Source organism: Pleurodeles waltl, chromosome 7 (assembly GCF_031143425.1).
Source record: "Pleurodeles waltl isolate 20211129_DDA chromosome 7, aPleWal1.hap1.20221129, whole genome shotgun sequence".
NCBI classification, from domain to species: Eukaryota; Metazoa; Chordata; class Amphibia; order Caudata; family Salamandridae; genus Pleurodeles; species Pleurodeles waltl.
Genome location: NC_090446.1, coordinates 95,266,603 through 95,291,747, shown reverse-complemented (window position 1 = coordinate 95,291,747; position 25,145 = coordinate 95,266,603). Strand labels below are relative to the sequence as shown.

Sequence of the window (25,145 nt, the reverse complement as noted above, 5' to 3'; positions counted from 1 at the left end):
GCGAACCAGAGCTGGGATCCAGAACCATGGAGACCCGTTGCAGAGACGAGGACCGCTGGCCCCGGGGAGCCCACGAGTGAGCCGCCACGCTTCTGGAGAAGTGTGGCCAAACCAGGTACGGGATTGCGGGACAGGGAGAAAGTAGCGGGAGGCGGGAGGCGGGAGGCAGGAGGAGAAGGAAAACAAAACACGGGCACCGCACTAAGAGCACGGGGAGAGGAGTAAGAAACCAGAGGGAAAATAATTGTGAGAACCGAATGTAAGGAGTTAAAAAAAGAAGCCTAGCCGAGGAGCAAGAGAAGAAAAAGGAAAAGCAACAGGCCAAAGAGGAAGGAAAGGAAAAGGACATTAGAGAGACCAGTGCACCTACATTATTGTAGACAAAGAAAAGGAGAGGAAATGTGAGAACAATACGAGTGAGAGAGAGGAAGAAAAAGAAAAAGGAAAAACCCCGCCAATACCAGGGAAGAGGGGAAGACAGGGAAAAACAAAGGGACCAAAGAACATCCAAAAGGAGACAGCAAGGAGAGTGGAGGAAAAGAAAGATAGAGTAACCAGGTATTGAGACAATAGAGTGGAGAGGAGAGATAGAGAGAAAAGAAAAGAAGAATGCTGAAAACCACACACTTACCATATCTATTCTTTTCTGTCCTCACACGCTTCCCACGAGGCCTCTGGAAGAGAAAGAGAGAAGAAGACGTGAATTAGCGGCCAGAAGGAAAAGACATTCAAAACCTCCTACCTACAAAAACATCCTACAACAACATTATTTATACTGTCAAAAGACCAATAAAGGCAGCTTACCTAAAACAAAAACAAGCAGTCTGGTGTCGTCGATCGGCCAACCTCGTACAAAGTGGTGCCAGAAGTGGGATTTCCGTCCCCCTAAAACCAGAATGGAGGAAAAACCCACCACGGCGGACGTCATAGCCAAACTGGGGTAGGGACAATGCTACCTCCAGTTGATGTGGGAGCAACAAATGAAGGACGCTAAAGAGGAGCGTGAGGCTTTCAAACCACACTTAAAAGTCAGGCCACAATCATGGCAAACAACCAACTTGCCCACGAGACTGCACTGAGCAAACTAACGGAAACCATTGCCCACACGAAGGTACACCCTAATGTACCAAGTAGTGTGCTACAAAAATATCAGGACCAGGAAGATCCGGACTCCTTCTTCCTTAAGTTCGAGAGGGTAGCCAGCTCAGCTAGGTGGCCAGAAGAAAAATGGGGTCAGTACATTGCCCCACTGTTAACCGGACAGTTGCAAGCAACCTATCAAGCCATAAATCCTACCGGTACTCTCCCCTATAAAGAGATCAAAAAGACCATAATAGAAAGAATAGGACTGGACAGCGAGAGTTATCGGTCCAAGTTCTGACACATGAAATGGCTACTGCAGGAAAGCCCACGCACCCTTTATTACAGGGTCCAACACGCTGCTGGGCGATGGTTACGGCCCACAGAAAAGACTCGTGAAGAGATGTTTGACGTCGTAGTACTAGAACAATTTCTGGATGACCTGCCCACTTCCACCCGGAACTGGGTTCGCCAACACCCCGGGCTGAGCAATGAAACGGCCATTGAATTAGCCTGCGCTTTTCACAGGAGCCCGAATTTTAGGGCCACTCCTAGCAGAAACCCAGTTCCCTCCCCTGTGCGCCCCAGTATAGGGAAAGGAGTCACCCCACTATCTCAGGGTTCACATGATCTTGAACGAGTACGTATACCCCATCCGGCCTAAACCTCATATCCCTCAACCGGACCTCAGTGTTATCATTGTTCAGACTGGGGTCACATCGCACAGTTTTGCCCTCAAAGAAAAGACACGGAAGAACCAATGGAAATAGGAGTCACAAAAGGAAGGGTATTCTGGGCAGGAGAAACAAAACCTACATATACCCTCCCTATCCTTCTCAATGGAAAGGAGAGGGTAGCTTTGGTAAACTCAGGTTGCAGTCAGAGCGTTATACGTCAAGACCTGGTGGGGCCGAGACAAGGAGTGCCCCAGGCCCATGTATTAATCGCATGTGTCCATGGGGACCAAGCCTATTATCCGTAGCTATGATTAAGTTTCAGTGGAGGGGCGAGGAGGAACCCCTCAAGGTGGGGGTGTTGCCACACCTCGAAGAAGATATTATCATTGGGACAGACTATACGGCCTTTCCCCGGTTGTTGAGTAAAGCAGGGGAGGAACATATGATGAAAAAATGGTGGGAAGAAGTACCCTATGACACTGAGGTAGCCGAAAACCAGCCATCCAAACTCCATTTAAGTAAACGACAGAAAAGGATCCAGAGACGGCAACATTGGGAGAAAAACTATGGAAACACTAAGACAACACCGGGAGTCATGGGCAAGGTATACACAGTGGCAGTAGATTTTAGACAGAGCCAGAGGGATGATCCCTCCTTAAAGAATTGAGAGAGAATTTACAGTCCGTTTGGGATAAGGCACACACTAGTCTCCGTGAAGCCCAAGAAAAACAGAAGAAAGGTTACGACACCAGAAGTGTACTTCGTACTCTTAACGTAGGGGACAAGGCCCTGGTCCTTCTCCCCAGTAGTAAGAATAAATTGTTAGCCCGGTGGCAAGGACCATACGAAGTATTAGAGCAGATCAACCCCACAACTTATAAATTGGCTCTTCCACATAGACACAATAGAGAACAGATCTACCACATAAACCTGTTAAAAAAGTGGCAGGAAACTGATATTATACACAAAGTCCAACATATCACAACTGATCCTAGAGAAGACATACCATATCCATCCTTTTCCCCTTCCCAAACCCAGGAGGAGAGTAGACCACAAATCAATACATCCCTTTCCGAGGCATATAAAAGCTCTTTCTCTCAGACGATAAATTCCTATACGGATATTTTTTTCCAACAGCCTGGCCACACCCCATTAGCAGAACACAGTATCCGTACTAAGAGCGAGGCAATAGCAAGACAAAGACCCTATTGAGTCCCCGAGGCCAAGAAAGCCTTGATTGACCAAGAAGTCCAAAACATGTTACAGACAGGAATAATAGAGCCATCAAGTAGTCCCTGGTGTTCTCCTGTGGTATTAGTACCCAAACCAGAATGGACTACTCGATTTTGTGTACACTACAGGAGAGTCAATGAACTCACTTATTTTGACGCATATCCCATGCTCCGTATAGACGAGCTGTTGGAAAGAATAGGACATGCCAGGTTCATGTCCACTCTGGACCTGACAAAGGGGTATTGGCAGATCCCTTTGAAAGCAGGAGGCAAAGGGAAAACCGCATTTGCCGCACCCTCCGGGTTGTATCAGTTCACTGTCCTTCCTTTTGGATTGCATGGAGCCCTCGCCACATTTCAGAGATTAATGGATATGGTCTTACGTCCCTATCAATTATATGCGGCAGCATATTTAGATGACATTGTGATATTTAGCGACAATTGGTCTGACCACCTCAAACACTTATCAGCGGCCTTACGAGTGTTAAGGGAAGCACAGTTAACTGCTAACCCCGAAAAGTGTAGACTGGGATTTACCACCATTAGGTATTTATGCTACGTCCTGGGACAAGGACAGGTCCGCCCACAAATAGAGAAGGTGGAAGCCATTCAACAGATCCCGGTACCAACATCAAACAAAGAAGTACGTGCCTTCCTCAGTCTAGTAGGGTATTATAGAAGGTTTATACCCCAATTCTCAACCATAGCCGAGCCCCTAACCAACTTACTGAAAAATGAGACTCCTAAAACCTTTTCCTCCTTATTCGAGGCCAGTATGCACAGTTTCATCAGTCTCAGGAATGCCCTGTCTACTGACCCGGTGTTGTGCTGTCCCGACTTCTGTAGCCCCTTTTATTTACAAACTGATGCTTCCGGCGTAGGACTGGGGGCTGTGTTATCCCAACCGCAACCGGACGGTTCTGTCCACCCCATCTTGTACATTAGTAGAAAGCTTCTCCCGAGGGAACAACACTATCCCACCATTGAAAAGGAATGTCTGGCCATTAAGTGGGCCATTGAGTACTTACGTTATTATCTCAGTGGCCGTACCTTCACCCTCTTGACGGATCATGCTCCTCTCACCTGGCTCGCTCGCAATAAGGATATCAACCCTCGGATTCTACGATGGTTTCTCTCTTTACAACCTTTTTCCATCCAGGTGCTCCACTCTCCGGGCCGTCTAATGGTGAATGCTGATTTTCTCTCCCGGCATCCTGCTCCTGAGCGTCATCGACAGACGCTCTCTAGGGGGAGTGTTTGTGACGGGTCGAACCAGTCCGACCCGCACACCAGTCTGACTTGTGCTGTCGCTGCCCCTGGCAGCACGGAAGCGGCCCGGGGAGAAACCCTTCCCATTGGCTACCTGCCGAAGCCGCAGGAACCTGACACGGTCAAAAGGAGGTTTCCTCCCTTTCACGGGGAGGAAGACGGGATCCGGAGCTGGAGATCGAGGGAGCCGACGGGAGGACGAGAACGAAGGATGAGGGAAGAGGACAACCCAGAAGACGCTGAAATTCCTCTTCTGGAGAGCGAACCGGAGCTGGGATCCAGAACCATGGAGACCCGTTGCAGAGACGAGGACCGCTGGCCCTGGGGAGCACACGAGTGAGCCGCCATGCTTCTTGAGAAGCGTGGCCAAACCAGGTACGGGATTGCGGGACAGGGAGAAAGGAGCGGGAGGCGGGAGGCGGGAGGAGAAGAACCGGATGTAAGGAGTTAAAAAAAGAAGCCTAGCCGAGGAGCAAGAGAAGAAAAAGGAAAAGGAACAGGCCAAAGAGGAAGGAAAGGAAAAGGACATTAGAGAGACCAGTGCACCTACATTATTGTAGACAAAGAAAAGGAGAGGAAATGTGAGAACAATACGAGTGAGAGAGCGGAAGAAAAAAAAAAGGAAAAACCCCGACAACACCAGGGAAGAGGGGAAGACAGAGGAAAACAAAGGGACCAAAGAACATCCAAAAGGAGACAGCAAGGAGAGTGGAGGAAAAGAAAGATAGGGTAACCAGGTGTTGAGACAATAGAGTGGAGAGGAGAGATAGAGAGAAAAGAAAAGAAGAAGGGTGAAAACCACACACTTACCGTATCTATTCTTTTCTGTCCTCACATGCTTCCCGCGAGGCCTCTGGAAGAGAAGGAGAGAAGAAGACGAGAATTTGCGGCCAGAAGGAAAAGACATTCAAAACCACCTACCTACAAAAACATCCTACAACAACATTATTTATACTGTCAAAAGACCAATAAAGGCAGCTTACCTAAAACAAAAACAAGCAATCTGGTGTCGTCGATCGGCCAACCTCGTACAATGCAGTTGAACAATATCCTCCAATTGTCCGCTATCAGGCGTTCAGTAGTCCCCATTTGCCCTCCCTGTGCAATGTTTCTCCCTCCGCTGCTGCCCATCTTATGAACTCTTTACATCAGGCTAGATTTGTAAGAGATTGAGGGGAGCTCAACTGCACTGTTAGTGTTCTTTTGACCACCAGTACGGAAAGGTCTAAATACTGCACAACAACCCTGGCACTATTGGGCCTGTGGAATAGTCCCAGCAGGCAACATTATTTGCAGCCTACATCTGTGAGCCCTATTGTTTGAGCCAAGTATCCTACCAATCCTTCCAAGATTTACTTCACTAAAGCACACTCCAAGAGTCTGCTTGTAGGTGAAGCCATGTGGAGCAGCATTGTGTTATTCCTGGTACAATGGAGTTTAATTTTTGAGGTGTAAAATAAGCCCTTTGCAAAATATTGAACTGGATATAGTTGAAAAGGACATTGCAGGATATTTCGTGTTTGTAATTTCATAGTTTTTGCCAGTTCTTGTTGTGCAAGGCATGTCCAATATCTGTATCCCTTTTATCCCTTAAAGGTTCAAGGAATGTTCCTCTGTCCTCCTGTAAGGCTCAGTATGCCATGTAATCAACTTCCTACCATTCCCCATTGCATATATTGTATGCTTCACATTGTGCATCTGTGACTCCATCTGTGTCTTGTATCATTGTGTCAGTATTATGTGTATTACCCTTCCATGTAATAGGAGCTGTCCAGTATGCAGCCCATAATGTTCTACTAATGCTTGGAAGTTGTGTAGTGTTTCCTCTTCTGTAGGTCTCCTAAGGTGCTGCTACCTACATCTTCACATCTCAACAGGTGTTCGAAGGTGAGTGCACCACCCAGTGCAGGGGAACTGTTCTGAGGTAATGCTGGTGTGCAAGGAAATGCTTGGAGTGTGCAGATTCTAACACATTTCTGGCAATCCAGTGAAGTGCTGATCAGGAGTGGAAGACCTCTGGGTGGTCATGTGCTTGGAAGCAAGATACCATGAATGTCCCCATTCTTAAACTGCATGTCAGTGTATCCTGTTTCTTCTAAGTGGTGTCTGGTTAGACAGTGGCTCACCATTGCAGTAGATCAGCTTAGTAGTAACTCTGCAAGTGTGGGTCGATAAGTCCACCTCTACTTGCTGGGATTTCACCAGGGCAACTCTCTGGTGTGCAGATCCCTATATGGGGTTGCCAAGGGAGGTATCTAACTCTCAAATGATTTTCACTGGGATTAAAAGTTGTAAACGCACAAAATAATTCAGGTATCTCAGAAGCATTATCATCAACAATATGGGGGACACGGAGTAATAAAGGCAAAGTATAAATACCCCCGGTATCCAGTCAAATAACAAATATGCCTTTCCTATTAGGACTTCCGGCATTCACTACTAGTGTACCCAGAGGAAGTAAGGATTAGGGGAAATGTTTATATTTTGGAACAGGAGCCCACACCCACTGAACTTGGCGGCATACATCCATGGGCGGTTCCTCCATAAGGGCGGAGGTATCAATCACAAGATGATACCCCACACAGTTGTGCATCACACAAAAGTGAACACTAAAGCATCTTCGATTTCTTATCCAATTCAAGGCTGGGTAATGCCCCTTGGGTATTGTGGGATCTTGAAAACTGCTAACTCAACATTTTCTAAAAAATAAAGGCCCATATTTATACTTTTCTAGCGCCACTTTTGCATCAAAAAATGATGCAAATGCACCGCTAACAAAGTATAAATATGGGCCAAAGTATCAGTAACAGTGAGTCTCCCCCTGGTCTAAATATAAAAGAACAATACCCACAGTAGCTCGTGTGGACATTAATGGCAAACCTACTCGCTCACCGCGATCCTGCGGGTGAGGACGCTTGGTCAGCATGATCACATCATGGGTGCCGCACTGGTGCGTCATCAGAACACATGAGGATGAAGGTGACGGACAATGTCTTATTGCCCAATATGGTGTCATAAAGATAAGTAGGGCAATAGCATTGTTAAAATAGGACGTGCTCTGACTTAAAAGGTATGAAGGATGTTGTCTAATTTGCAGAGATGTGCAAACTAGAGAGTGACCTATACTGTTTTTAACTTCACGGAAAGACTATTTGAGGAAATAAACAGTACCAGATGGTGATCAGGAAGTAGGTCGATTGGAACTCCTTTGATGTCACCCAACAGAAGTAAAAATATAGTGAAGGATAAGGGAGATTATTTTTATATATAGTTAGTAGGATCTATCGAGGGTATATCAAGCTATCAACCCAGTTTGATGTTACTAGCTAGCAAAAGAGTGCTAAGATGATAGGTCAGCGGTGACTGAGTCCACTCCCAGGGATATCATCATTTAATCCTGTGATGTGGGTTTTAAGGCAGAGTACCCAACTGTCTTCTCTCCGTAGGAGGGAAGCTTTGTCCGCATTTTGCATCACCTCCAAGACAGTCCATTCCATGTCATCAGGGGTATGGTTCATTTCTTTTGCATCTAACTCCAATTCTATATTCAGTGATGCAGGATTTTATTAGCCTGGTCGTTATCCCTATATATCTTCATTTGCAGGGGGCATGTGAACATATTGATGCAATTTTTTGTGTTGCATTTTGTATAGGTTTTAAGAGATCAGGGGGCTGATTTAGGATCCCTAGCACCACCTTGTGCCACATTAACGTAATTTTTATTGATGCTAATGTGGCCAAATGAGGCCAAAATCACCACGCCAAATTTACAAAGTTGCGTAATGCATGCATTACTCAACTTTGTAACCCTGTGCGCTATGTTATACCTGCGCCAGGCATAATGTATGTAAAGAGGGCATTTCCCCACTGGGGGGAGGGGAGGGTGAAAAAATGGCACAAAGAAATATGAGAGATTTGTTTGCGTCATTCTTTTCTGTACTTTTAATGCCTGCTCGGAGCAGGCATTAAAAAGAGATACACCATTGTATACAATGGGCCTCAATGGGCTTTTCAGGATTAGAATCAACATTTTTTACGCTTGTCCTGCAAAGCTCCGAGCTACTGTCAAAAATGTTGATGCTAGTTTCCCTAACTACTGCCATGGTGTGCCACATCTTAGATACAAAAACAACAGATGATGGATGGAATGCAGAGGAAATCAAACATTCACCCCCAGTCACAGATCTGGGTTTAATCCATCAGTTTTTTTGCTTGCCGTGCCATTCCAGTTTGGATACTGCCATATGCAAATCAGTCTTGACCCTGTTCCTCATGGGAAAAGTCCATCCCAAACTGCTAGGCCAGTTCCTCCCAGGACCAATAGCAAGCATCCCAAGACCTGTTTCAGGGTATCACCCTTCAGTAGCCAGGCTAGCTTGAATATGGTAGCATAGCAAGCACAGGACCCATGTCTGGGCATACCCTTCCCATTTGGGGTGACAAATGCAAAAACAACAGATGATGGACAGAATGCAGAGCAAATCAAACATTTACCCCTGGTCACAGACCTGGGTTTATTCCATCAGTGATTTTGCTTGCCACGCCATTCCAGTTTGGACCCAGCCATATGCAAATCAGTTTGACCCTGTTCCCCATGGAAACAGTCCAGTCCAAACTGCCAGGCCCGTTCTGCTCTGGACCAGAAACAAGCATCCTAGGACCGATTTCAGGGTATCGCCCTTCATCAGCCAGGCTTGCTTGAATCTGGTGGCATAGCAGGCACGGGACCCATGTGTGGGCATACCTTTCCCACTTGGGGTGACAAATGCAAAAACAACAGATGATGGAAGTAACACAGAGCAAATCAAATATTCACTCCCTGTCACAAATCTGGGTTTAATCCATCATTTTTTTTTATTTTGCTTCGCATGTTATTCCAGTTTGAACCCAGCCAGATGCAAACCAGTCTTGACCCTGTCTTTCATAAGAATGGTCCAACCTAAACTACCAGACCAGTTCCTCCCAAGACCAGAAACAAGCATCCTGGGACCAGTTTCGGGGTTTGTTAGTCAAGTTAGCTTCAATCTGGTGGCATAGCAAGCAAAGTACCACGTCTGGGCATACCCTTCCCACTTGCAGTGACAAATGTAAAAACAGCAGATGACGGACCGATTGCAGAGCAAATCAAACATTCACCCCCTGGTCACAGATCTGGGTTTAAATCATCTGTTCTTTTGCTTGCCATGCCATTCCAGTTTGGACCCAGACATATGCAAATCAGTCTTGACCCTGCTTCCCATGGGAACAGTCCAGTCCGAATTGCTAGGTCAGTTCCTTCCTGGACCAGAAACAAGCATCCTGGCTTGGCAGTTCGGGCTGAACTGTTGCCATGAGGAACGGGGCAAGAATGATTTACATATGGCTGGGTCCGAACTGGGTGGCATGGTGAGCAAAAAAAAAACAATGGATTAAACCGAGATCTTTGTGACTGGGGTGAATGTTTGCATTGTTCAGCTTTCTGTCCATCATCTGATGTTTCTGCATTTGTCACCCCAAGTGGGAAGGGTATGCCCTGATTTGGGTACTGTGCTCCCTGCGTCACTGGGTTCAAGCTAGTTTAGCTAATGAAGGGTGATACCCTGAAACTAGTCCTGGGATGCTTGTTTCAGGTCCATGGAGCACTTGGCTTGGCAATTAAAAACGTTGCACTTGTATAGCGCACTACTCACCCGTTAGGGTCTCAAGGCGAGTATGCATACCGCTGTCGAACCTCTCCTGGTTTTTCCCTGTGAGGTGCCCACTCCTGGACAGCCCCAGGGTAAAGGCAGGCATCCAAGCCCTGGGAGGGTTGTTGTGGAGATTAAGTAAGCTACTGCCCAGAGTGGGACCCATTAATTAGATTAGGCACCAAGGCAAGAATTATCTGGTCCAAGGGAATTGATCCCAAAACCTGCCAAGGTAGGAATTGAACCCGGGTCCCAGGCCAGATCTCTGCATCAGGGTCTGCTGCTCTAACCATTGTGCCACACTTCTCCCAGTTCAGGCTAAGCTGTTCTCATGAGGAACAAAGTCTAGACTGATTTGCATAGGGTTGGGTTCAAATGGGGGTGGGGGGTGAGAAAAAAACAATGGATCAAATCTAAATCCTTGTGAATGGGGGTGAATGTTTGTATTGCTCAGCATTCTGTCCATCATCAGCTCTTTTTGCATTTGTTGTCCTGAGTGGGAAGGTTATGCCCAGATGTGGGTCTTGTGCTCACTACATCACAGTATTCAAGCTAGCCTGGCTGATGAAGGGGGATACTCTGAAAACGGTCCTAGGATGCTTGTTTCCAGTCCAGGGAGGACCTGGCTCAGAAGTTCAGGCTGGACTGTTCACATGAGGAACAGGGTCAATACTGATTTACATATGGCTGGGTCTAAACTGTGGTGGTGTGGTGAGCAAAAAAAACCAATGGATTAAACCCATATCTTTGTTCCTGGGGTGAATGTTTCGGTCCAAATTGGGGTGGCATGGTGATCAAAAAAGTGATCGATTAAACCCAGTTCTTTATGACTAGGGGTGAATGTGTGCATTGTTCAGCATTCTGTCCATCATCTGTCCTTTTTGCATTTGTTGCCCCAAGTGGGAAGGGTATGCCCAGACGTGTGTCCCGTGCTCACTGCACCACTGGATTCAAGCTAGCCCAGCTGATGAAGTGTGATACCCTGAAACTGGTCCTAAGATGCTTGTTTCCAGTCCAGGGAGGACTTGGCTTGGTAGTTCGGGCTGGACTGTTCCCATGAGGTAAAGAGTCAAGACTGATTTGCATATAGCTGGGTACAAACCAGGGTGGCATAGTGAGCAAAAAAACTATGGAGTAAACCCAGATCTTTGTGACTGGGGGTGAATGTTTGCATTGTTCAGCATTCCGTCCATCATCTGTTCTTTTTGCATTGGTTGTCCCAAGTGGGAAGGGTATGCCCAGACGTGGGTCCCGTGCTCACTGTGCCACTATATTCAAGCTAGCCTAGCTGATGAAAGGTGATACCCTTAGACCTGTCCTAGGATGCTTGTTTCTGGTCCAGGGAGAACCTGGTTTGGCAGTGCGGGCTGGACTGTTCCCATGAGGAACAGGGTCAAGACTGATTTGTATATGGCTGGATCCAAACTGGGGTGGCGTGGTGAGCAAAAAAAGATGTATTAAACCTATATCTTTGTGACTGGGGGTAAATGTTTGCATTGTTCAGCATTCCATCCATCATCTGTTCTTTTTGCAGTTAGGGGGGGCGCTGAGCGGGACAAGGAAAGTGATGCTGCACTGGGTGCATCGTCACTTTCCTTAATTCAGGTCCCCGGTTTGTACATCATCAAGTTGGACTTCTCTGGATGCTTTTGTAAAACTACATATGCAGCATTTATCACAAGGATAATGTCCCTTCACCGGTGTTAAGTTCCAACCATTGCTGTTCCATAAGTATTACCATTTTTTTGCTATTGCAATATGAACCATTATGGTTAGTAGTAGTGCCGAACAAAATCCGATACTGGTACTTGAGGGAGTGCATTGCTCTTTTCAGGTTGCCCCCTAGGTTGTCATTGTGGTAACGATTTTGTGAATGGGAATAAGCATGATTTCCCCCAATCAACTTCAACCCTTAAACTTTCCAGAATTGTGCTAACATGTCAGCTAGTGGGGTAAGATCCTCCATGAGTTCTACTAGATATACATTTTGATTCAGACCTATGCTAACATTTCAGCTTAGGCAAATTCTCTCAAACAGATTATTGATTCATGGGAACACAGAAAGGAGGTAGACTGTAGGCATCCCACTACTAGAGACAATTAAACAAAATAATTTATAAAGCTGTTATGCTGGAACCTAATTTGAGCTTTGAAACATAGTCAGATATTCCACTCATTGTGTGGCCTGTAGGATAAAAGTCAATTTCTATGAGTCAAAGTATGATTCAAAAGCCAAGGTGCTGTTCATTGTCTTGTATCACTGGATCTCTCTTTGTGGAATATGCAGTATTGCTCGTGAAATTAGCATAAGTAGGAAATACATTTAGGGAAAATATGCCTCACATAAGAAAGCGATACTGCCCGAAGGTGATTCGCGTACCTTATCGGGAAGTCATAGGCAACCTGAATCCCATCATTTTAAATGGTCACACTGTCTCTGTGCTTTACGTGCACCTCAAGATCGCAGTGTTCAATTGAAGATATATTTCAATAATTTGATGTTAAGAGGTTTTTAAAGAAAATGTAGTTTGGTTGTGATATCAGAGGTGACTGTACTTGAACTTTGTTCTCTTCCCGTGTTGTATCTAACTTTTGTAACCATTAAGTGTCATTGCCCAAATACAATGTATTTTTTTGCAGGGGCCTTGGACCTGAAAGGGAATTCAACTTGCAGTCACTGCAATATTTTTAAGACTGTTTTTTATATAGTCTTGTGTTCTTCAGTTGATAGTCAAGTGTCCCTCTGAACCCTCCCAGTTACTTATGTTTTCTTGGTAATTTCGGTCCTAGATAAATACTATATTAGTCTGCATGCCATATGTTTTTCATCTGGGGTGGTTACTCCCAGCTTAAAGCTAGTAGTGTGCAAGCTTTTTCACCACTGGTTTTCCGAAGTTAAAGATTTCGTCCTTGTAGACGTTTATATAACTTCTCTGTTTAAGTTTCCCTTTGCGCATGCTAAGTTTTCTGTGAGTTGTGAGACGTTGCTTAGGGGAGGCTATGCGTTACGATTGAACGTCTTTTAAAGAGCAGGGGGTGTTCTTTTTTTTATTAAGGACTTCTGGTTCTCAACTACTAGAGGAAAAAGGACTTTAAAAAAAATTCTGTTTAAATTTGAACTCAGAGATAAAAGTTTTATCTTCGACTCCCAGCGAGACAAATTGTTCAACAGACAGAGCAAACTGGAAATACATAAGAGCGCTTGCAGGGACAAGCTGCTGGGGAGCTATGAAGTGAGTCAGTGAAGAGCCTTTTGAATTTTGAAGTGATCTGTAGTTCCTTGACAGATAGCGGGCTTCGTTTTGAAATGTTTATTTGTTCCTAGTGTGTTGGGGTGCCTTTCAAAACTGATCCATCCTTTTATTAGGTTTATTTTTCTTTCAGACCTTTAGCTGAAGTTCGAAAGAAGTGAAACTTTAATAAGTGTGATGTAGTTCACAGACACCAGAGGAGGTGTCAGAGAGAGGGAGGAAACGCAGGGAGGAAAAGCATCATTATTTTTAATTATAGTTAGACTGTGGAAATTATAAGGGACAGTTTGGTTGAGATGGTATGTGAATAAACTAATAATTCAATAATTACTAATAATCTTGGCACCCAAACAATTCTTGGGTAAAATTAACCTTTTGAAAACTCCCATCAAAGGTTGTGTAACCAAGAGTTGTAGAGTACAGGAAATGCAACAGACACAATAAGAGGGCAGATTTCACATCAATGACATCGCTGACAATGTCAGTGAGGCATTGGTTATGAAATAGGGTTACAACAGAGGGCAGGTCACTTATATTGAAATAAAATGCTGCTGCCTTATTGGAAAGCCCCATCAAGATGCAGATTAAGGCTAACATAAAATTGATGCAGAAACAAGAAGGTAATAGATAGAATGCTTGAGTTAATCTCAGCCACTGGCAGTCAATCGGGCTGCATTCCAATCAATCATTTTTCAGCCACCTTGCCACATCAGTTTAGAACCAGCCATATGCAAGTCAGTCTGGGCCCTGCTACTGATGGGAACAGTCTAGCCCAAACTGTCAAGCCAGGTCCTCTCTGAACCAGACCACAAGCAACTCAGGTCTGATTTTGCCTTATTAGAGCTCATTAGCCAGGTATAGCTTGGTTACATTGGCACAGTGAGGCTGGGACTCACGTTTAGGCATACCCAGTGCACTTCTGGCATAAAATGCAAAAACAACTAGGTGATGCATGGAAAGCTTGAAATAACCTCAGCCACTGGCAGTCACTTGGAGCCACATCCCAATCCATTGTTTTTCAAGCACTAAGCCACATAGGTTTTGACCCAGCCATTTCCAAACCAGTTTTGATCCCATTCCTTATGGGAACAGTCCAGCCCGAACAGCCAGGCCATCCCTGAATTGAAACACAAGCAACCCAGGACCAAAAAATGATGGATTTGGATGCGGCCTGAGAGATCGCAGTGGCTGAGATTTATTTAAGCATTCCAGACATCCCTATGATTTTTGATGACATAATATTGATGACATCTGGATCGTCTGTGAAAATCTTTAACATATTTCAAAGTATTCCAGCTCCTTTTCCGCTCTAGTACTCGAAGGAAAATGGCTATCACCTACAGGAAGAAGGGCATGAAATCAGTGATAAGGGAGAGGATGACAAAATTGCATGGAACACAAGTCCACACATCTCCTAAATGTTACTGCCAATAGTCTGCCCAGAGCCCTGTGGCAAATACCGGAGAAGGCCCTGTCGTGCTTGTTCTACGGAGAACAGTTAAAGTTTGCTCACTGGTGGCAACAGACAACAGTGGAAGGAGTTTAGCCACCATGCGCTGGGCTTGTAGAAAAAGAACGAAGTGGTTCCTGTTGCCATGAGGTGCAGAGAAAAATCTGATCATGTAAATGACGTTCTCACTGGAGGTATTTGTCAAGGTTCCCCAAAACTCTGTAGCAGGGAATACATGGCAAAGGTGGAGGAAATATAATAGTGTCTTAGAGTGTTCTCCTACATCATGGCAGGTGTACAATTTGACAGCCCAACTATTTGCACTCGGGATACAAAAGTTGCCCACGAGTATCAAACAAAAGCAATCCATTTAAGGCTTTAACAGTGGATGGCAACATCTCTAAATGTCCCTGTCAGCTGCCCATTAACCTAATATATATAAATGAGCAGGTGCTTCCTAAACGAAATACCTCCAATAATTAAATAATACAAATACAGTAGATTATCACGGTTTGAAGATAAAGAAAAAGGGGTCCTTTTTTCTGCCAGGTACAGGGGCCTCAGCTTGAGATATTTAAGGTATTTCTCAGTTACAAAATTAAATGAGAATTGAGGTACATCGGATGACATATAAAGAAGCATGGATATGATAGGGGAGGCACAGTATCTTCAAAGTAGTGGTGCACTTTTCACTTATTTATGTGGTTTCCACAGGACAAGCATGTTGACTTATGACTAGCAGTGCGCACACTTTGGAGGAGTCAAGTGTGGAAAGTTGCCAAACATCTCTATTTGTGAAATTAGCCTAGTCTTAAAAAGTTCACCCAACTTTGCCTGTGGACGTAAACACCAGGAAACTTGAATACCCAGAATTCATCCCTGAGGACCCAGCAACAGCTGAAGTATCTGAGGGAAGAGAATCCTATTGCAGTAACTCCAATGCAGTGGAGATCAGCACATCTCTTTTATGTTTATGCCAATACAGTTTTAGCTATAAAAAGATCAAGACTTGTATGAATATTGACAGTTCTGATGTTTCCAAAACAAGTGGTATGACTGTCCTCACAAGCAGAAGTGAAATATATTTCATAGTCCAGTACCCTGCACTGAGAGCCAGTAGCCTAGATTTTGTTCCATTCGATCTTCAAGTACCATATGTATATATATATATATATATATATATATATATATATATATATATATATATATATATATATATATATATATATATAGAAAGTGGCCCTATTTCCAAATTATAGAGTTTTCAAATACTTTATAGTGCATATACTTTATTGTGCTTGTAACTTAAGGAGTTTACTTTGAATAAACTATTTGCATGTAATTGGAATCCTTATGTTTGTAAATTGCTGAGGTCCTAATAATATCTAATCCTTACATGTTTGATTCAGATGCTGCCCTATTCTCTTGTGGCTGACCTGGTTTGTTAAACCCTCTGAGATTTATCAAAGCTGTCATATTTCGCGGGTTATCTAGTTTGTTTTTGGTCCTGTGTACATTTAATGTAGTGTTTCTGACAATATCGGTGTCCCTTTTAGTTTAAGGTTATATTACATAGGACATCAGTTGGCGGTCAGATCCGCATCTTAAGTTAAGTCCATGTTGGGTAGACTGGTGCAATATGGCTTGGGGACAGGGGGGCAGTGGGCAGGTCTAGTCCACGTGTTGAGGATCTCAACAGGTACAGTTGCCAGGCTTTGGCAGTCATCCTTTTCCAATTGTGACAGTGGTAATAGTCTCCAACTACTGCAAAAAGATGCTGGAACTTCCCATCCCTCAAGAAGTTGTAAAATAAAAAGTGCTACTGACTCGCTTAGTGTTTGTTGACTTATTTACCCATCCACATTGTCATTTTGCAAAGCAATAAAAAAGGGAAATCCCACATTCTGGTACTGCGCATGCGCACTGTGGACTCTGCCTGAAGCTGCAATGGCAGATGCAATCATTAAGCTACAGCAGCAAGGAAAATACTCAGTAGAGCAATACCGTGCAAATCAAGCTGATTTTTTTTTTCTTAGAGGAAACACAAACATCCTGCAGATCTAATTTATTAATCTCTAAAGCACTTAATAAACAGGGGGTTAATCTAGGACATCAGGGCTACTTCTTGTCGTTGCTCACGCACTATAGAAATCATGTCCCAAGGAGCTCAGCTCGGGTAAACCTCAAAGCACTAAATATTAGTTTTGCAATACCGTAACAACCAATGGAGACAGTGGGATGTTTATGTGGCCTGACATTTTCTTTGCTTTTTTAATATGAAAGAAATTCCTCTATAGAAAAATTGATTGGCCTTGTGCTCAACTAATGGTACAGTTCAATCACTAAATGTCTCTAGCCAAAGAGGTTGCATATGCAGGAGAACCCATTCTATACATTTTTAATCTGTACACTAACCAAGTAGTGGGAAGGAAGATGTGGAAGGAATTTATCATTGTAAATAAGACATTTCTGCTCAGAGAGTCCACTTCCTCTTTCTTTTGGCATAGACAGTTATAGGTTTCGACAGTGCTAATGATCCAGCCCTGAATATACTGACAGCAGACATGATCAAGAAAATTAGTGTCTGGTGCAATCTCCTCCAACGTGGTCTAAATGGAAGAAGCACTAATGGCCATTAAAGGCGGCAAGGCAATGGCTCAGATGTGACATTGCCTATTAACCCTGGCATTGTGGTAAACAAGACCACTGAGGGCCAATTATGGATAATGAGACAGCTGTCCATGCGAAGAGGCACGATCTCCTCTTCCTAGTCAGAACAACATGAAGGCTGAGGCGCCGGCTAGTGTCAACGAGCCTCCGCAAATCCCAGTAAGTGGCCTGATGCTTGCAAAGTTTTGCAGTAAGATCATTAACCAAAATTGCTTTTTCTGGTGCAGTGACAATAACAAGTTTGTCATTCAAGCCGTAGGCTGTCAGAATGAATTGATGGTCATTAGAGGTCTTCTGCAGAGCGAAGGTTCACTCAGCTAGCACCGCTCCATTGCCTGCTGTGAAGCTGGTCAGACAGTAATTCGTGGAAAGGGCAAGATATGATCTGTTGTAGGATATCCGCTGAGGTGGAAAATGGGGAGCCCCATTGTCATGATTAAGATGATCTCAGCTTGGCACCCTTCAGAGTTATCAGAAGATGAAGGTATGAGGATGCCCCTTTAAAACAGACGGGCTACTGAGGAAAATAAATGTTTGCAAAGAAGAAGAGCATGTATTGAGTGCTATTTGCTGAGATCTTTGTGTAACTTGCCAGTCAAAGGATTGCAGACCCAGCAATTCATCTTTACAAGGTTGATAAGATTAGCAGTAATGAATTGTATATTCACAGATAGGTGGTGTGTCTTGTCCAAACATAGTTACAAAATAATGGAGTTTGGTGCACAAACGGGGTTTTACAGTAGGAAGCTCAGATAAAGGACAAGGAGAAAAGAGAGAGTGAAGTCATAATATTAAGGTTGTGTTGTAAAATGGATGGGTATATGTTGAGGCTTACGGGGAGGGTTGAGGCATCTTAGTATTAGCAGGCCAAAGAGAGGGAGAGGAGGCAGGCATGCAAGGAGTTAAGAATGGTAACGCTTCTTGGGTGGTGTTATATCTGGCTGATTCTTAGGTCGGTCTAGGGAGAAAACAGGACCGGTGGTCTCCATTAGTGAGTCAGATAGATAAACACGTGGCCCATATTTGCAAATCAGGTAGTTTTGCATTTGTAAAGAGACAATATGTAAATCTTTTGCAAGATATGGGAGACTGCATGCATGGCAATGTTTATGTGAGAAATCAACAGACCATTAAACAAGCCCACAAACAGACAAAACAACAGTCCATACACTGACCTGTCAGACCAGTCCTTCTGGCACTACCAGATTGCCCTATAGGCCCATGCGACCCTTTAGTGACCAGGAGTGGTTTCAGAGTTTGATTTCAGCTATTTGCAGAAGTTGAGATGGCAAGCAGCCTGATGTATTTGGGCTGGAATAATGTTCCCAATGCACAGAGCACAGCAGAGAAATAACCTCTTTTGCTTCCTGCATTTTGTAATTTTTAGTCTGGTGATGCTACTATTGAAGGCCACACATATCCCAACAGTTGTCCCAACCTTGGACGTAACTTGATCAAAGATGGAATGGGAGGAAGATATTTAATAAGAAAGTAACACAGCCTCTGTGTCATGCTTTTGGCTGAATCTTGATTGACAGGTTTGGTGGAGTGCCAGAGATGAGTTCCTTCTAGATGATGCAGCAGGTCATCAATAATATCTATTAAATTTCTTGGCTTGGGCGCATGTTCTACAAATGACCAAAGCAATCAATATTGAGGTCTCAGCAAATTCACTATGGTGGATATAAAAGAGTACACTCCAGAGACATTGCCGTACAGTCTTTCAAACAGCCAGTTGAAGAATTTTACAGCAACTCCTGTGATCTTGACTTGATTCACTGAGGACCCGCCAGAACCCAATGCAGAAAATGTGCATCTTGAACATTCTGATTAGCAGAGACTTCTCAAATCATCACATGAAAGCAACCAGCATTCCGCCAGCTGATCTTGATAAGTCCTTCCCCATCTATAGCTCCCTACATAGTGCCCTACGACTAATCGTAGTCACATCCTCGCTAATTTACAACAAAGCCTTGTGCACCAACCAGCAAAAAACTGGCCTCACCAATGTTTAAATAGTTCACAATAATATAAAAGGTTCTTTATTTGGAACTTCTATACTGCTCCTGGCTCCCTATTTTAATACCATCTGAGTTTTTTCCCTTATGAAAACCCGTTTAAATTGGGTGAGACATTGGCTGTTTTTCTCCTACTACTTGGCAGCAGTGAGATTTTTCTGATTAGATTCTTGATTCACTAGTGTTACTTGGATTGGGCATTGTGGTTGTTGACTATTACAATTATTTACCCAATGATAGGTGATAGTAGACTTGCCGGGACCTTGGGAAAGGTGGTGGCAGTGGCGTAGCGTGGGTTGTCAGCACCCGGGGCAAGGCAAGTAATTTGCGCCCCCTAACCCGGGGCAAGGCAAGTAATTTGCGCCCCCTAACCCGTGGATTTAGTCTCTTCCAAGATGTTGCGCCCGGTGCGGCCGCCCCCCCCCTGCACCCCCCACGCTACGCCACTGGGTGGTGGGCACAGAGCCTCACTTGGTCTTCCTCCAATGAATTGAGTGCAGACTTTCTGTTCATTGGGAAAGCCAGCCAGGATCAGGGCAGGATCAGGGCTGAACCAGGGCAGGCCCGTTCCCCTGCCCTGGTGGCATCTTTGGCTCTTCTCTAGGCACGTGGTGTATGTAGCATTTGGATGAAAGGGAAGGAGAACCAGTAACAAGAGGTAATGCTTACCAAGCTGGCATCTTTGGTTGTTCCCCTAGACTAAAGCCAATTCCAGTGTTAGCAGAGGTGACTCAACCAGAGGCAGGGACCCCCCCCTCCCAATTTGAGAGAAAGAACTGGGTTTACATATATCCCTGCCCAGAACGTAAAAATAAAAGGGATATATGTATATATGTATACACACGCACGCGAGCGCGCACACACACACACACACACATTCACATATATATATATATAAGAAGCTACAAAGTATGAAACAAGTAAATATCTGGAGTAAGTCAGCCTCGTTTCCCTGTTTATGACAAACGTTCACAGCCCCTAAAACATCCGTTTTTCATTTTTTTATCACATACACTCAAATATTTCTAAATATTAGCATATTTTCTCCTGCGAATATATTGAGTTGGATCTCAAATAACAGCTTTGAATTTTTAGTCATTATGCTAATTTGAATCCCAAAATTCAGCCTTGCATTTTCACCAAGAACTTTCATTTATCACTGTCTGTTTCAGACTGATGTTGGCTCACACCCTCGTGTACAGCCTCGTACAGTCAGTGTGAAACTCACATTCATGGGTTTAGACTCACATTCCTTCACATTCCAATATAAATGTGTGTTGGCCCTCAAACTACAAGAAAGTTTCCGAATATTTCATGACTCAAACCATATGTGGCTGAAGGTGGGATTCTGAGTTGAAATTACCATCAGTCTAGGAATGAGTATTGAATGCACTCAGTGCGAGTAAACTTCTGCAGTGCATGTGGGAGGAATGCCACACCTGTGTGCATCCCACTTATTGCGTCATCTGAGCTGAATACAAGTAAAAACCACTTACTAAGCAGACTCCCTAAACGCAGTCCACCAATCTGCTTCTTTTCTGCAACAAGAGCGGTTTTTAGATGTGATGGGGCTCTTTTCCCTTACCTTAGGCGCATTGTATTTTTTTACTTTCAATACGTTTTTTATATACCTTCTACCTGTGTCTTGCAAAGAAATATATTTTCAAGCTATGATGGTTGGTTCGTGGCATCATCTTTAAATTTTTCTAGGCTCACGAGGGACCTAGGTGGGTTCTGAAAGTTCCATTCATCGTGTGAGTTCCTCTTGTCACAATTGCTGAAAAGATTAAATGGACCTTCCTGAAGGTCATGTAAAGGTGACTTTCACATGTAATATGGGATCTACGCTGATATTGGCTGTTAAGGCAGCATTGTTTTTCCACCACAAATGACTCAAATTCAATGGGAGATTGTTAGGATTGAACTCTTTTCCCCCGCTCTTTAGTTCTCTGCTGCTAGGGTAGTTGACGCCCAAGTGCTATGGGCATGTCCTGATGATGCAGGTGGCTGATCCTTAGCTAGATACCTTGGAGATGGTGGGCTGTAGGTGTAAACCTTCGATGGCTGTAGGTTGATGGAATGTGGATAGGGTTAGATATGCCAGAAGCTTTTGTGAGACTTAGGGCAAAAACAATAAAGGGTCTCTTGATGGTTTCTGATCCAAGGAGGAGCTAGTAATTTAGAAAACGTACTCTGGTGAAAGAATCAAGTAAAAATACAAATATTGTATTGAAGTGGAAGATATAGAGAAATGGGGGCAGGGGCACAGAAAAAACAATATGCTGCTACAAACACAACATGGCTTCCGGAATCATAACAAAAAAATTAAGAGGCGTAATGGATAAGGTGGGAAGGAAAACATTTTATTTGGGGTGGGGGGGGAGATGGTACAATCTCTAGTCTATGACCTTGAAAGAGTAGTAAGGGATAAATCTTTGCTCATTGATTCTAGCATATCAGCTTGGAGGACGCCAGTGTCCAGGAAACTATCATGGAGCAAATGAAGTGGTCTATGTAGGTAGTTGCAAACCTGCCAATTGCAAGATACATTTTATCTTGTGAAATGAGAGGGGTGGAGCCTGGTGACTGGGCGGGACCTTGAGTCTGTTGCTATATGTCCAGTGGTAGAGGGCCCCAGACTGGGGACCTGGCCCTGTGCTAACCACCACTCAAGACAAAACTTCTGAAGCAAGGTTCTGGAAAGGCTACAAAACCTACAAAGGTCATCCAGGGTGCAGAACATCCTCACACAAGCTGGAAACCCACATTCATATTAGGTTGCCAGCTTACTTAGTCTCCGACCATGTGCTATGGGAAGCCTATATCGTGTGACATATAGAGACTGTGTGAGTTGTCAGGTCTGTAGATGGCCAGGCTAGGTTCAAAATATGCTGCATGAGCAAAGCTTCCTTGGGGTTTACGCATTCGTTAGCGCGTCAATCTGTTTTTAGATTTTATTTTATCTCCTGCATAAGGTTAATTCCCACATTAACTCCAAGTGAAGGACACTGAAATAAACTGCCAGCGCTCTCTGTCCTTGAGTGTCCGCTTTTCTACTGTTTATTAAAACTTTAAACACTTAATACATTTCACATTTCATTAACACTGATGTTTTCTGAAATAAAGATTACAGATGCTAATGAGACCTTAACAAATTCTACAATTCTTTGCATTTCTGTTTTCCCCCACATATACATTAAGAGAATAAAGTCTTGGGCCTTTGCTGGTTTCAGTACAAGTTCATTCTCATGGGAGCAAAGACAAAATGTTCAACACAGAATTCACTGTGATAGCCTTTGCTTTTTACAAAGATAAGCTTTTTTGTTCATTAGATTCGTTTGAAATCTTATGGTCAGCTGTACAAATGCCTTTTTGCAGTTGCAAACTCTCTGATTCACAAAATACTAGGCTTTATAACCCTAAATAGGCATTTTACAATATCTAAAAGTGCTTTTACAAGTCCTACATAAAAAGGCTTTTGCTACCCTCTTCAAGTCACTAAGGTGTGAAAAAAGGTTCTCTCCTATTTGTGGGTCACAGAAGTATGCATCGATGATGTGTAACCGCAATTACAGTTACAAACCATTAACCAGTTTCTGATTCCTAATTTAGGGTTGTAACTGATTCGTTAATGGAATGCTGCCCCTGTGGGTCAGCTTTCCCTTTGGGTCATCCCAAGGACAGGGTGATGGGGGGGGGGGGGGGGCTGGAGTTTGCAGTGTCTCACAGTACTACTGACTGCTCCCAATGATATCTATAATAATGTTTCCGGTTTGAGAATGCAAATACAAGGGCAGAGGCCTGCTGTCACTTGCAGGCCAACATCACTGCTTTTGCAGCCTACTATCAGGCATCTGTAAATTGTAACCTGCTTTATTAAAATTCATTAAGCTAACCATTTTGTGACCTATTGTGAATGCAACATTTTAGATGTGACCTATTAATATATGTTACATTGCAATTTGAACATACTTTACAAACCTGCTGATGGGATAATTGCACATCTGAGTTGGCAAATGGGTAAAGATTTCAGAGATTTCAGATTGTGATTGCGAAAAGGCTTTTTCTAATGTATCAAACCCAACTTGTGATTTGGTAACACATTTCTAAATCGCAGATTGGGTTTACAACCTAATAATGCTTTGGTATTTGGAAGGGGTGTTTAGCGCATCCTTTCCAAAAACTAAATCATAGTTATATGGACTAATGTTTTGGGACTGAAAGGCAGTTGCAAAACATTCGTACTTTGCCACAACTCAAAGTTGGTGATAACCCATGCACAAATGGGAAGGGGTCCCATTGGGTCCCCTCCCCTTTGAGAATGTTAAATGAAATATTTTTAGAGCAGGCAGTGGTACTAGGCTACTCTTAAAAAAACAATATGAAACATTTATTTTTTTATTTTTAAACACATCCTATTTTCCATTAAGGTAAACAGGATGCATTAAAAAAATTATTGCTTTATTTAAAAGCAATCACAGACATGATGGGCTACTGACCCTACCAAACCACCTTCCCTGTGATGTCAGTGAATCCTAGGGGTCACAAATTTCAACCTAACTCATTAATAATTATGAGGTAGGTCAAATTGCGACCCGCTGTGAATTGATAATTTGCAAAATTACCTATTAGTACATAGGTTGCTGCATAGATTACCACACTGGTCGCAAAAAGACTGGTCATAAATCGAGACTAGTAGTTTGTGACCAATTGTACTCACAGCTAGTCTTGTGGGTAATTTATACAAAACGTTTTTGCGGTTGCAGGCGGGCTGAATCGCAGAATTGAGCCGTTGGCAACTGTGAAAGACATTTTATAGTTTACAGAAGTCAAATTGCGATACTTGTTGCTGAATCACAATTTGGCTTAATAAATCTGCCCTTTGAAGAGGTATGTTTAGGGAATAAAACCAATTTACAGAGGAGTGTATTAAATATTAAACGTTATTATTTTACCACAAGGCACCCCTTCCTTTCTGAGAATGTAAACAACAAAAAATGTTAAGAGCGATGCAGTGGCCCCACGGACCACTATCTACTCTTAGAAAATTAAATATAAAAGTTTCATTTTCATTTGTTTTTTAAAGCGAACCGCGTTTCCTTCATGAAAAACGTGCAGCAGTTTAAAAAAATGCTTTAATGAAAAGCAATCACAGACATGGTGGTCTGCTGACCCCAGCAGGCCACTGTCCCTATGATAGCTATAATTTCTAATGGGTTGAAACCCACGTCCCCCTGGTCAGTGGCATAATAAAACTTGTGGGGGCCCCCTGCACAGTGCATGGAGGGGCCCTACCCCCAGACTCACTCGGGAGCTCTCAGGCCTGTGTACTGTGAGGTGGCGCCCCCTTGGAGCTAGGGGGCCTCCCGCACCACATCGGCTGTGGGGACCTTTGTTACGCCACTGCCTCTGGTCGATTTGCAATCCACTATGAATCACTAATTACAAGTGGTTACGTTTTCTTACAATAGGAATTGTGATTCAGCAAGAATGGCAATTTTGAAATTGAAATTTCTACTTTTTTTTTTACATATATAGCCCTAAGTTAGAACCTAACAACTATAAGTAGTTCAATCAATAAAAACGGACTAAAAACAATCACAGATTCCATGCGTTGCTACAACGTGTCTTGAGATTCAATGCGCTGTTTCACCCCTCGACAAATAGGTCAGAGCAGTTTGTCGGAAAAAAAACCTCACGCAGGCAGCCCTTTGAACAGCAGACGGTTGGAATAATATTTAGCGTGACATGTTTGCAGGGGAAATGAAAAAAGGCATTTATTTTTAAAAGGAAGGGACCAGTCAGCAGAACACGAAGATGGATGGACGCTTT

General features: G+C 43.7%; 1 long non-coding RNA gene across 1 annotated transcript in view; it reads right to left on the bottom strand.

Annotated features, from left to right (window-relative positions):
• Window positions 1–627: 627 nt before the first annotated feature.
• The window catches only part of LOC138247205 (uncharacterized), a 40,956-nt gene continuing 16,438 nt past the window's right edge, over window positions 628–25,145 (bottom strand). Inside the window, exons 2-3 of the long non-coding RNA XR_011194361.1 lie at window positions 5,069–5,111; window positions 628–674 (exon numbers count right to left, since the gene is read on the bottom strand). This is a non-coding gene — a long non-coding RNA (uncharacterized lncRNA). The remainder of the gene's footprint in view (window positions 675–5,068; window positions 5,112–25,145) is intronic.